This window comes from Salvelinus sp. IW2-2015, linkage group LG1 (assembly GCF_002910315.2).
Source record: "Salvelinus sp. IW2-2015 linkage group LG1, ASM291031v2, whole genome shotgun sequence".
Lineage (NCBI taxonomy): Eukaryota > Metazoa > Chordata > Actinopteri > Salmoniformes > Salmonidae > Salvelinus > Salvelinus sp. IW2-2015.
In genome coordinates, this window is record NC_036838.1 from 18544192 (window position 1) to 18556826 (window position 12635).

General features: G+C 41.9%; 1 protein-coding gene across 4 annotated transcripts in view; it reads left to right on the top strand.

Moving 5' to 3' along the window:
• LOC111962060 (plexin-B1-like) overlaps positions 1–12635 on the top strand; it is a 117798-nt gene that overhangs the window by 27412 nt on the left and 77751 nt on the right. For 2 of the 4 annotated variants that reach the window (XM_023984855.2, XM_070441753.1), the window contains exon 2: positions 3417–3462. The exons of the other annotated variants lie outside the window; for them this stretch is intronic. The gene's annotated coding sequence lies outside the window, so the exon portion shown is untranslated. The remainder of the gene's footprint in view (positions 1–3416; positions 3463–12635) is intronic. 4 annotated transcript variants of the gene reach the window in all.

A 12635-nucleotide genomic window follows, 5' to 3' on the forward strand; every position in this document is an offset into this window, starting at 1 on the left:
TGCTGATGATTATAGAAAATGCATTTAGAATGTTCTCTTTTGAAGTCCCATTTACTTACAGCAGCCTTTTATATTGAAGGTTCCAAGCTGCTATGAAGAAACCACTTTTTCCCCCAAGCTGTTTACGACTAACTAGTTTTCTGAAGTGCCGTGTGGTGGCAGTAATATTTTATTTTCTCTGTATGTCTGACCTGATTTACTTCGAGTCATCCCTATTCGGCCCGGTTAAAAAAAAGCCTTGTTTATTTGAAGTACCGGCAATGTTTGAGAGGGCTTTCAGTACAATGAGTGTGATGTCAACCCCCAGAGTGTGTGTGTAAGGGTACAATTACCCCTCTGTTTAAGGCTGGTGACCCCCAATTTTGGCAGGGGTGAGTGAAACACGCTATGTCACTAGTTGAGTCACTGTACAGTCTCAAACGCTGGGAAGTCTTGTGGAAATGGGTCCAGTTCATTTCATGGCCACAATGGGACCCATTAAGCTTGACATTAAAGTGTGTTGTGGTGTTTTACAACTGCCTTTACACAATTCTATCAAGCTTAATGGGTCCAATTCTACAACATACCATTTCCTACCTGTCAGAGGTAGTCAATATGTGCACTGTGTAGATCTATAATATGTATCCAATATGTATCCAAGGTTTCTCCATTTGCCTTCATTTAGATGTCAACCCAGGCCCTAGCTGTCATAGTGTAGGTCAGTGATTAAATGAACCCATTATATGACTGAGCGACTCCGTTTGTGCTTGCCTCACCTGAGGGGAAGCGTCGCAAAACAAGACCTGACAGATCCCGGAATGGGAAGTTCCAGGAATGAGAAGTTCCATGAATGAGCCGGAGCTCAGCTGACGGAAGGCCACAGGGTTTCCTGAGTTTTAAAAGCGTCATCGTGGCAATGAGAATTGTAAGACAGCAGATGCTACTGCAGTGCAGACCTCTGGGCAGAAACATATAGTTTACTTACCACTTTCTCTTTTTACAACCTGGAGGGATTTCTGGAGATTGTCCCCAGGTTTGACCAAATGTTGGCCCGGTATACAGGCAGCATTCCTTGACAATGGYTGTCATTTTGAACTCCTGGGTAGGAGAAGTGAATTAATATTCCTTACAAGTATCTAAGATGAATGAATGAAGTCCACAATGTGATTGCAAGTAATTTTTTGGGGTCCGGGAATAAGATTCATCTGGGTCTGGGAAACCGGACTTCTGAAGTTGTTTAGTCTGGTTAGTCTTCTTTGATCCACTTTTGTTTGGCGTCGCGAAATCACAACGTTGTGTAGTTAAGTGATAGTCTGTTTGAAACTAGTGAGCTTCACTCTGGTCTACTCCGTCTGTTTTGTTTGGTTGATAACTTAATGTGTAGACACGTTCCTAACTGGTAACTGACCTGGTTATAACTCAATATTCCCAGTCATTCTCTGATCAAGGACATGTGAGTCTTTTTAAAAGCACTACAATGTGCCATATTTCACGTTCCGCCAGACCTCTCCTCTGTGGTTGTCAGTTGTATACCTTTTGTTACGCTCTGCTCTTCTGTGTTCAGCATGGCTTTTGTTGTCATCGACGACAAAGGCTGCCTTGCCCTATTTGTGTAGGCTTCACCTAGGCAGCAGGATGATGTATCATTCAAGCCAAACATTTAACAGGTTTAGGTCCAGCCAGCAGAAAATAATATTTCGGAAAGAATTCTGATCCCTTAACCTTTTCCACATTTAGTTAAATTACAGCCTTATTCCAAAATAGATTAAAGAAATAAAAATCCTCTAATCTACACACAATACACCATATTGACAAAGCGAAAACAACAGGTTTTTATAAATGTTTACAAATCTATAAAAAACTAAAACATACCTTCTTTACATAAGTATTCAGGCCCTTTGCTATGATACTCAATTGAGCTCAGGTGCACGATGTTTCCATTGATTATCCTTGAGATGTTTCTACAACTTGGAGTTCACCTGTGGTAAATTAAATTAATTGAACATGATTTGGAAAGGCACACACCTGTCTATATAAGGTCCCACAGTTGACAGTGCATGTCAGAGAAAAACCAATTGTCCGTAGAGCTCCAAAAAATGTCTGCAGCATTGGAGGATCCCAAGAACACAGTGGCCTCCATTTTYTTTTTTATGGAAAAAGTTTGGAACCACCAAGACTCTTCCTAGAACTGTCTGTCTGGCCAAACTTAGCAATCGGGAGAGAAGGGCCTTGGTCAGAGGTGACCAAGAACCCGATGGTCACTCTGTGGAGATGGGAGAATCTTCCATAAGGACAACCATCTCTGCAGCACTCCACCAATCAGGCCTTTATGGTAGAGTGGCCAGACGGAAGCCACTCCTCAGTAAAAGGCACATGGCAGGCCGCTTGGAGTTTGCCAAAAGGCACCTAAAGACTCTCAGACCATGAGAAACGAGATTCTCTGGTCTGATGAAACCAAGATTGAACTCTTTGGCCTGAAAGCCAAGCGTCATGTCTGGAAGAAACCTGGCACCATCCCTACGGTGAAGCATGGTGGTGGCAGCATCATGCTCAGGGGATGTTTTTCAGTGGCAGGGACTGGGAGACTAGTCAGGATCAAGGCAAAGATGGACAGAGCAAAGTACAGAGATCCTTGATGAAAACTGCTCCAGAGCGCTCAGTACCTCAGACTAAGGCGAATGTTCACCTTCCAACAGGACAACGACCCAAAGCTCACAGCCAAGACAACGCAGGAGTGGCTTTGGGACAAGTCTCAATGTCCTTGAGTGGCCCGGACTTGAACCCGATCGAACATCTCTGGAGAGACCTGAAAATAGCTGTGCAGCGACGCTCCCCATACAACCTGACAAAACTTGAGGGGATATGCAGAGCAGAATGGGAGAAACTCCCCAAATACAGGTGGGCCAAGCTTGTAGTGTCATACCCAAGAAGACTCGATGCTGTAATCGCTGCCAAAGGTGCTTCAACAAAGTACTGAGTAAAGGGTACTTATGTAAATCTCATATTTCATTTTTTCATTATACTTTTCAAAAAAATTCTACAAACCTTTTTGCTTTGTCATTATGGGGTGTTGTGTATAGATTGATGGGGGGAATTTAATCAAGTTTAGAATAAGGCTGTAACGTAACAAAATGTGGAAAAAGTCAAGGGGTCTGAATACTTTACGAATGCACTTTAATTCCATAGGTAGTAGCATTCAAGTAATTCCTCTTTTAGCCTTTTTAGCAATATGATAATGATGAATGCATGATGGGATATGCTGTAGCCTAGTAGCAAGTAATTTTGCTTGCTACTAGTTAAATGAAATGTTTTTCTTATTATGCTTAACCACGCATAGGTAGTGTTGACCTGAACAACATTTGCATGTTTTAATCATCAACAGTCTTTTTGGTTTTAACTTTAATCTCCTCTCTTCTCCATCCTTTTGTTTTGAACAGGTACACAATGGGGAACCAGGAAGTGTAATTCCGGCACGTTTGGAATGTAAGTGAAGGAACAGTACAACTTGTAATTCTACAGGGACGAGCCCTAAGGCTCTGTCTGTTTCGGATGCATGGACTGACAGGAAGGAATACTGTGGTATTGGAAGGGCATGTTCACACAGTAAAACATGGCCGCCTTGTCCTCCTCTACCATTTCTCTATTTGCAGTTATTTTCAATCTTATAAACTGTATGTACAGTGTCCTCTGTGATTATTGGGACAGTGAAGCATTTTTTCTTATTTTTGTCTCTATACTTTGAAAGTTTGGATTTCAACTCAAACGATGACCATGAGGTTAAAGTGCAGACTGTCAACTTTTGATTTKAGGGTATTTTTTATCAATATCGGGTGAACCGTTAAATTTCAGCACTTTTTATATATAGTCCCCCCTTTTTAGGGTAGCAAAAGTATTGGGACAAATTCTCTTATGTGTAGTAAAGTATTTGGTTCCATATTCATAGCACACAATGACTACATCAAGCTTTGACTACAAATTTGTTGGATGCATTTGCTGTTTGTTTTGGTTTTGTTTCAGATTATTTTGTGAATTGTGAATAAGGATGTGCGACAAAGATATATTTATTATAAATTATTAAAAAAAATATAATGCTAACCTCCCCTGTTATAGTAGTGTTGAGAGCTTAGCATGTCTTGGGGGTATGATATTTGTGTGTCTTAACTTTCTCACTCATTATTCACAATTCATGCAGGACCATCCGTAATCATGGTAGCATCCACATTAATGTAGAAGTGTTTAGAAACATATTCTATTCTTATTTACAAATAAAGTGACTCCAAAATGACATTATTTACCATTTAAGTTCTATTGGGCACACAAAATGAATATGAAACAACCAAAAACAAAGAGCAAATGCATCCAACAAATGTGTAGAGTCACAAGCTTGATGTAGTCATTGCGTGCCATGAATATGGGACCAAATACAAAAGTTTTTACTACACATGTAAGTGAATTTGTCCCAATACATTTGGTCCACTAGAATGGAGAAAATATAAACAAAAAGTGCTGTAATTTATAAACGGTTCACACGATATGGATGAAAATACCCTCAAATGAAAGCTGTTGATTTCAAATCCAAACATTTGGAGTATAGGTCCCAAAGAAGGAAAAATGCCTCACTGTCCCACAGTGGAGGTTCCTTAGAGGATGAAGGGGAGGACCATCCTCCTCAGTGAATTTTAAAACAAATAGTGAAAAATTAAAGTTATCCTTGTTAGAAAAAACTATACTAAATATATTCACGTCACCAAATCATTTATTAAAGCGCACTGTTTTGCAAGAAGGTCTACAGTAGCCTCAGCAGCACACTGTACGGTAGCATCATGGTGTAGCCAGAGGACAGCTAGCTTCTGTCCTCCTCTGGGTACATTGACTTCAATACAAAACCTAGGAGGCTCATGGTTCTCAACCCCTTTCATAGACTTACACAGTAATTATGACAACTTCCGGAGGACGATTCGATACATGGGCTCTGTTACAATACAGGAATGATACAATTTAAACAATTTGGTTTGATTAGAGTATGAATCAATGTGATTCCATCCGAAGCACTTTACATTTTGTTGCACAAACACATTCATTTTCCATTCTGCTGATGGAGCTCACGAGCTGGGCCTCTGAGCTTGATCTGTCTGACCTAACTTGTGTTTCTGTGTAAATTATGTATGTGTATGTATTATGTAGGGGTCTGATCTCAGTCACAAAGATGACTAGGCATCTACCACCCCACTACCTCTGTCAGATTAGGGGGGCAATGTTGTATGTTTTGTCCCCCCACTTCTGAAATCAGCTTCACCCACTGACTTTTGCAGATGTAGTGTTTGAGCTAGTAATGTATCAATATTTATCATCTACAAATTAGCTATGGCAYAGCCAATAAATAGCACAACTTTGGATTTCACCTCCTTCTCAAAATCGAATATTAGTTTGGACGTTTTTAGTGAGTTCCTTTTCTGCTGCTTTGTGCATGCAGTGCGCCTCGCAAAGTGATTGCGGTCCTGGTTTTGAAATGATCAACTTTACCCTGATCATAGACACTGATTTGTTTTTAAAGCAAATCTAGCAAAACTATTGCTGATGGTGAACCTGAACAATCAAAATAAAATATATTGCTCGCCCCATTTAGCAGGTAGCCTAGTATAACCAGATGAGAGTTGTCTCTGGTAGCTTGCTTTTATTCCGGGTAAAACACAATTTTCAACAGCACACAGATGACAATAACTTAGCAAATTACATAGGCTGTCACTCAACTAATAAAGCCTAATACTGTATCTCGCAAGCCGTTTGAATGGCTGAAGGTGCCATGCAGATGTGTGTAGGGTTGTTCAGCATGTAAGGCTGGGCACAGTTTGATTAAGCTACTGCTATTGCCTGGGGTTATTCAGCATGCAAAAGTACTTGTAGATCAATGACTGTCAACACAGTTACACGCTTAATTTGACACCTGAAGGAGGACGCATCAGTTTCGGGAAGGTAGAAAGAAAGTACTATGAGCAACAACAACAAAAATGTGACTCTGATTTTGTAACATTTGAATCGATTTTCTGACCGACGCATGCTACGTTTGAGTCAGTCTGGGGGTCTGCAGACTGGCACAGTCCTATCTTACGCATCAGACCCAGGTTCAAATGTTTATCGGTGAATCGTTACATCGTTAGGAAGCAGACATCGTGCCCAGATCTGCCAGAACGTGATTTCAGATGTTATTTTGGTAGAAAGTCCAATTGTAAACCGGGCAGTGCCCATTGTGGCAACATAAATAACTGTTATGACTTTTTCGAGACATTTCCTCTAATTCATCTGAATTATACAAATCGCTCAGTGGCTGGGATTGGAGTTTCCTATCCACTGGTGACAAGTCCACTTCCACCAACCGCATGCCAACGCATTCAGCAGCTATTTAAAGTGTCCACGTCTGGTCCCGATTAAACCAGCGGCTTTGGTCGCTTTGTGGACCAAAGAGCCCTCCTTCAGTAGCTTTTATCCGTTTGTTTTCATATTTCCCTTCTCTTATTCTCCTCCTCGCCATTGCCCTTTTTGGCCAAGCCAAGGATTATAAAACATTTTCCTTCTATGCTGAACTTGGTTATGTAAACTCACCTCTTGAATCCCCCTCCTTGATTCCACCCTGTCCAAGTTGCCATTTTGCCAGGCCCCATCCTACGAGGACAAGCTCCCACAAAGTGTTTTGATTACATTGTGAAATAGGATCAGGGACATTTTTTTTCTTCCCAGGCTGGCCGTGTGGGTAAAAGGGGTGCGGAGGGGAGGAGGTGCAGAGAGAGAGCGAGAGAGGGAGGGTTGAAGGCGGATGCGTGGGAGGAGGCTGTTGTGGTGGAACCCAGAGGGTTGTAGTGTGCGAGCGTGTGTAAGCTGTTAGCGCCTCCTAACCTCTCCCCATGCCCCTTGTGGCAAAGCAGCTGTTTGAATTACACAGAAAACCACCATTATGTCTCAGCAACCATGTCTGTTTTATTCCAAAAATGTTCTTTATTGCCCATCTTGACCCCATTATTCAACTTTTTCCCCACAAAAGCCAAACATTGAGGAAACAATTGGGAAACACTGACCTTTTTCCATTAACTCCCTTCCATGTATTCTCCCATCCATGTATTCTATAGCAACAAGTATCATTGTGATAGAAAACAACAACATATTGTTCTTGGTTCAGTAATCCCTTTTCCACTTCTACTCTTTCTCGTTGCCTGGTTAGCCAAACGCTCTGGAAACATTAAATCAGACATTTGTCCGGCGGGTCGCTCTCACAGGTTATCATAGAGGAACTTTTTTTTTTTAACCCTCGACTCTCAGCACGGCCATTATACTGGTAGCAGCACTCAGCCAGGCCTATGATTTTGAGCACCGTTTTAAACAGTGCTTCAATCACACAAGCCTGTGGCCTTGGGGCATGTGCCTTATCATTGTCTACTTTTTCACTGAGATTTGTCTGGGAGGGGAGTGATGTTATGGTAGCGTGTCATTTTGATTGAGGGAGTGTTATGTTATGGTAGCGTTGTAAGGGGTGCGTGTTGGTGGCAGGGAAGTCAGGCGCAGGAGAACGAACTTGGTATAAACGGAGTTGTTTAATAAATGCTGACCAAACTCCAAAATGACCAAAATGTACAAAATAACAAAGTGGGTACAAAACCCGTCGCACACCAACACTAAATAGCACATCACATACAAACAAAACAATCTCAGACAAGGGCATGAGGGGAAACAGAGGGTTAAATACACAACATGTAATTGATGGGATTGGAACCAGGTGTGAAGGAAGACAAGACAAAACCAATGGAAAATGAAAAAATGGATCAGTGATGGCTAGAAGGTCGGTGACGTCGAACACCGCCCGAACAAGGAGAGTCGTGACAAGTCGTGACAAGCGTGTCATTTTGAATGAGGGAGTGATGTTTTGGTTAACTATATGGACCTTCTATATCCAGTAGCTCTCCTGGAGCCCAACACAACAATGCCCTGCCTCTGTGTGTTTACTTAGTTGCTCATCTCTCTCCCACACACACACACACTCACACTATGTCCTCCTTAAACATACACTAACACTCTCTGTACTCCCTAAACATACACGCACACAGATTTCAGTTTTACATTGCTATTGATTACTGCAATTTTGGGGTTAGAGCTTGCAAGAAAGGCATTTCGGGCATGTGACATTGAAAGTTGAAACGTCGCTTCACCGTGCCGTCTCTTTTTCATCTCACTCTCAACACCCATCCAAACACACTTGTTTGAGTACTTTGTTTGGTTCCATAATTTGAGAAAACAGAAATATATAAATGCATATGTGTGACAACTAATGAGTCAGTTCAAGGATACAGAATAAAGCACCACACCATACAAAGACACACTCCCACAGCGAACCGGAKATGAGCAGTTGAGCATTAGATTACAGGGAAATTATCAGCCAGAGTAGACCGGTAACCAGCAGCCACACTGCAGGGTTAGTTGTGTGTGTGTGTGTCCTTGTGTACGCACCTGAACTTTACCGCAAGCAGAGAGAGACTCACTGAACATCACACACCTGGTCTAGACACTACCATAACCGCAGTCCCATACCATTGACAACCAGACCGTGTAATTGTGTCATTTAAAACCCATTGCACATTTTACTATAGGATGGGTCTTTTTAGGAACAATAAAGAACCACGGACACCATGCGATGGAATAGGTAGGTACGGCAGCAGTGTATTGTCCTGAACTGTGTCCTGTGATTTGAGGTAGGGAAATGATATGCAAAGTATGATGGAGCTCAATCTGCTCCGTCTACTCACCATGTATGGTTTCAGTCGGGTGTATTGATTCATAATGGCATTTTGTGTAACCGAGCTCCATACCAAGCTCCATGATGGCCGCTATGTACCTCGTTTTGGCAGTCCTGTTCAACTCATGACAAAGGCAGGGCGTTTTGGTAACCTAGCCTTCTTAGAATACCAAACCACTTCGTCACTCAGAGACTTGTGCACACACAGCCTACTCACAGTACACACACTTCTCAGTCAGGCTCCATGGCCAAAGCAAACCTTTTGTATTTGAACTGCATCAAACTGTGAGTGGAGAAGAGCATTAGGGCCAGTAGATTAAGTGGCCTCTAAGCGTATCCGAAATCTTAATTAACAATAGGGGGTTTGATAAGGAACTTTGGCTGTCAATCTCATGTTTATTTTTGCAGTCTGAGGTAATGTCTGAACGGTGAGGTAACGGTCTGGAAGGGAGGCTAGCACTACTATCATATGTACTGCATTTATCTCATTTGCCAAATATGGCTCCTCTCAGAGACGTTTTATTGGAATGGTGGACTGTGCAGTTTATACACTCAACTCTGAGGACCATAGAATTAAAGGCACTATTTGGATTGAATTTCGCTTGTCTCAATCTTTGTGACATTTTTTTGACGACACGTTGGTTAGAACACTGTTCTATTATATTAGTGGCTGAAACAGGTTAGAACAGAGACGTTTTATTGGAATGGTGGACTGTGCAGTTTATACACTCAACTCTGAGGACCATAGAATTAAAGGCACTATTTGGATTGAATTTCGCTTGTCTCAATCTTTGTGACATTTTTTTGACGACACGTTCTGTACTGTGTACTGTGGGCAACGTTATCTACTGTATACTGCACTGTGTAAAATGCCCTCGTCCTTGTCGGTGTTTGTGCGATGGTTTGAATAGTAGCCGTTTCTCTTCACTCCTGATAGGTAGCACCAAGCTCTCTAACTAGCGTTTTTAATAGGTGGTGGTAGTAGTACATTCATTCAAACCTTTTAGTCACACTACTAGCGTATTTCACGACATCCAATTTCGAATGGGAGAAACTGCTACCCACGTCAATGATTGTCACTCCCTTGTTGTGCAGAGAAACTCTCTGACACGCTCAGTAGAAATGTCTGACATTTTTCAGGTGTCTGTGTGATTGGGTGTATCAATAACAAGATAGCTTAGGCAGTGTCTGGACATCCTGGGAAATTGGCAACTCYGAAATGAAAGCTTCCACAGAACTAGACAACATGCGAGACATTAACATAGTCTTATTGTTATCATTTGGGTCAAGTTGACGGATTCCTTTTGATGACTGTTACACAAAATGATTGCTGTCCTTTTTTTTTTTTACCTGTGAAATGTCTGTTGTTTAATAGTTTTTCTCTGGATAGACCAAAACAACACCCGCAAACAAACCCATTCTCGTCACACGTTCTTCCGTGTGTTTGTGGAGGTGAGAATTTAGCGTCATTCTGTTTTACTACTCCGACAAGAGACCGACAGTATTGACGTAGGACTTGAGTATAGGTGTAGAAAGTGGCCTACAATACTTACTGAGGTAAGATGTAGACAAGCATGGCCTTCGACACCAATCTGGAGTGTATGCTTCTAAAAGGATGTGGTAATTTCAGAAAGTGGCGTATCATCAAGTTTTGCCCTAAGGGACCGTAATATGTGGTGGCCCACGTTGTTAGGTTAGCTGTGTTTCTGTAGCGCTCATGTGATTGCAGAGTTAGCAAAACAAATGGCCACTGGATTGACGCAAATGATCATGATATCATACTGCCAGGTAGGCATYGGCTACTTTGTAGTTAACATTTAATTGAGAAGGTTTTTGGGAAAGCCTTTCCATCTACCAGTAGACGGTTATCATTAGCATTATCGCTAACGGCTACACTAAGTGTAGACTAGACATACGAGCACAACGCACACAGACGGACATTACTGTGCAGCTGCAGAAAGTTGCAGGAATACGAATCGCTGATGCATTTTGTTCATGTCTTACGATTAACTTGGGGAAATAAATGAATTTTTGAATGACTTGAATACATTTTTTTTGCCTCTAACCCATTTCCTGTTTTAGTTTAGTTTCTTTATTCTTGGTCTTCAGCCATGTCCTTGCTAAATGACTGTACTCGCATCTGAAAGAGTTAATACATACAGCCGTGATGTAATCAGCAGTCTCTTTGCAGAGCAAGGTGACTTTCCTTTAGCGAGGGAGCAGTAGTCATAACAAGCAGGCAGAAGTAATCAAATCATGTCATTTGACATGAGATTGCCTCTTCTTTTTTTTCTCTCTCTCCCCTTTACTTCATCTCCGTCCCGTGAACAATGTCTGGGTTTAATGCAGTAGCCAGGCCCGAGTCAAAGAGAGGGAACAAGACGCACTCCTCCTTGTCATCCAATGTCATCTCCATCCCTCTCTGCTTCCCACTCCGCAGAAACAGTCCGGAATCATAATCACCACTTGACCGTTTGTGACTTTCACGTGGCCGACTGTAGATGCTCCAGGGTTGAAGTAGAGGTGACTTCCCCTTTATCAAAATTCTTCCAATCTGATGCTTCGTTGCTTGAATACAGAACATTAGAGGGTATTATGCACGGGAGGGGAAGGGGCTTTATGGGTGGTGCCTCTGCCTTTTGATGTTGAGGGCTAGAAAATCCTGCTCAGTCAAATAAAATCGGCTTTGAAATGGCATAAGTGGGTCAATCCCTTGACAGGTTTGYAACTGTGCATATGTTTGGGTCTTGAAACAGCACTCAGAACCGTTTGTGTGTGTGTGTGTGGCTCTATTGCTAGAGAGTGGTGCTTGTAAMGTCAAAGGTCGTGTGTTGAATTCCCGCTGGAGCCACTCATACAAAAAAAACTATGCACACTTACGACTGACTGTAAATTGCTTTGGACAAAAGGGTCTGCTTAATGGCATATATTATAATCACTCACATTACACACATTTTGCCCTGATATTTGTATAGGATGGCCAAAACTTCTTAAGAATGGGCCATTGTACGAACATGAAATTTAATGGAGAATATTGTGTAGTGTTAAGAGCAGGTTTTGGTTACAGTATCTTAGGATTCAATGCATGCAGGGTCAACTACTGCCTATAGCTTTTTATTTCATATTTTTTATTTAACTAGGCAAGTCAGTTAAGAACAAATTCTTATTTACAATGACGGCCTACACCGGCCAAACCCGGGMGACGCAGGGCCAATTGTGCGCCACCCTATGGGACTCGCAATCACGACCAGTTGTGATACGGCCTGGATTTGAACCAGAGTGTCTTTTGTGACGGCTGAGATGCACCACTGAGATGCAGTGCCTTTGACCGCTGCACCACTCGGGAGCCACTGCCTAAAAACACACATTCTGAAGAAAACTGAAAGCATCTTTCTGGGGAGTATCTGGTAGTAGAACACTAAATAAGCTATTCAGTCGTTCATTCAGCCAATCATTTCTTTCTGACTTATGTAGCAAGCTATGTTCAAATGCTACTCTAAAATTATTCAATGGTGGAACGGGGCCTTGGTGCTAATTAGAACGTTCTATCTTAACTGGGTCACTGCCTGCTTTGTGGTTTGTTTTGCTATTCAAATGTATTAAAATGGGAAAATATGCCATCCCTGCCGAACGACCCAATGTGGTTTTGTTGCCTTTGCTTATTTCTTTGTTCGTTGGTGGGTTGGTCTTGGAAGTTTTTGGCCTGTGTGGCTCTATGAAGGCCTTTTCTAGTCTGTTTGGTCGAACTCTAAATATTTGTCCAGAATGTGCGCCAAATTTAAATGAGGAACGTTGAACTTGTCATGAAAGAGAACTGTAGCATTTTTCTATATACAGTAATTGGTCATCTATATTTCCCCAAATACTTTGTTGATCA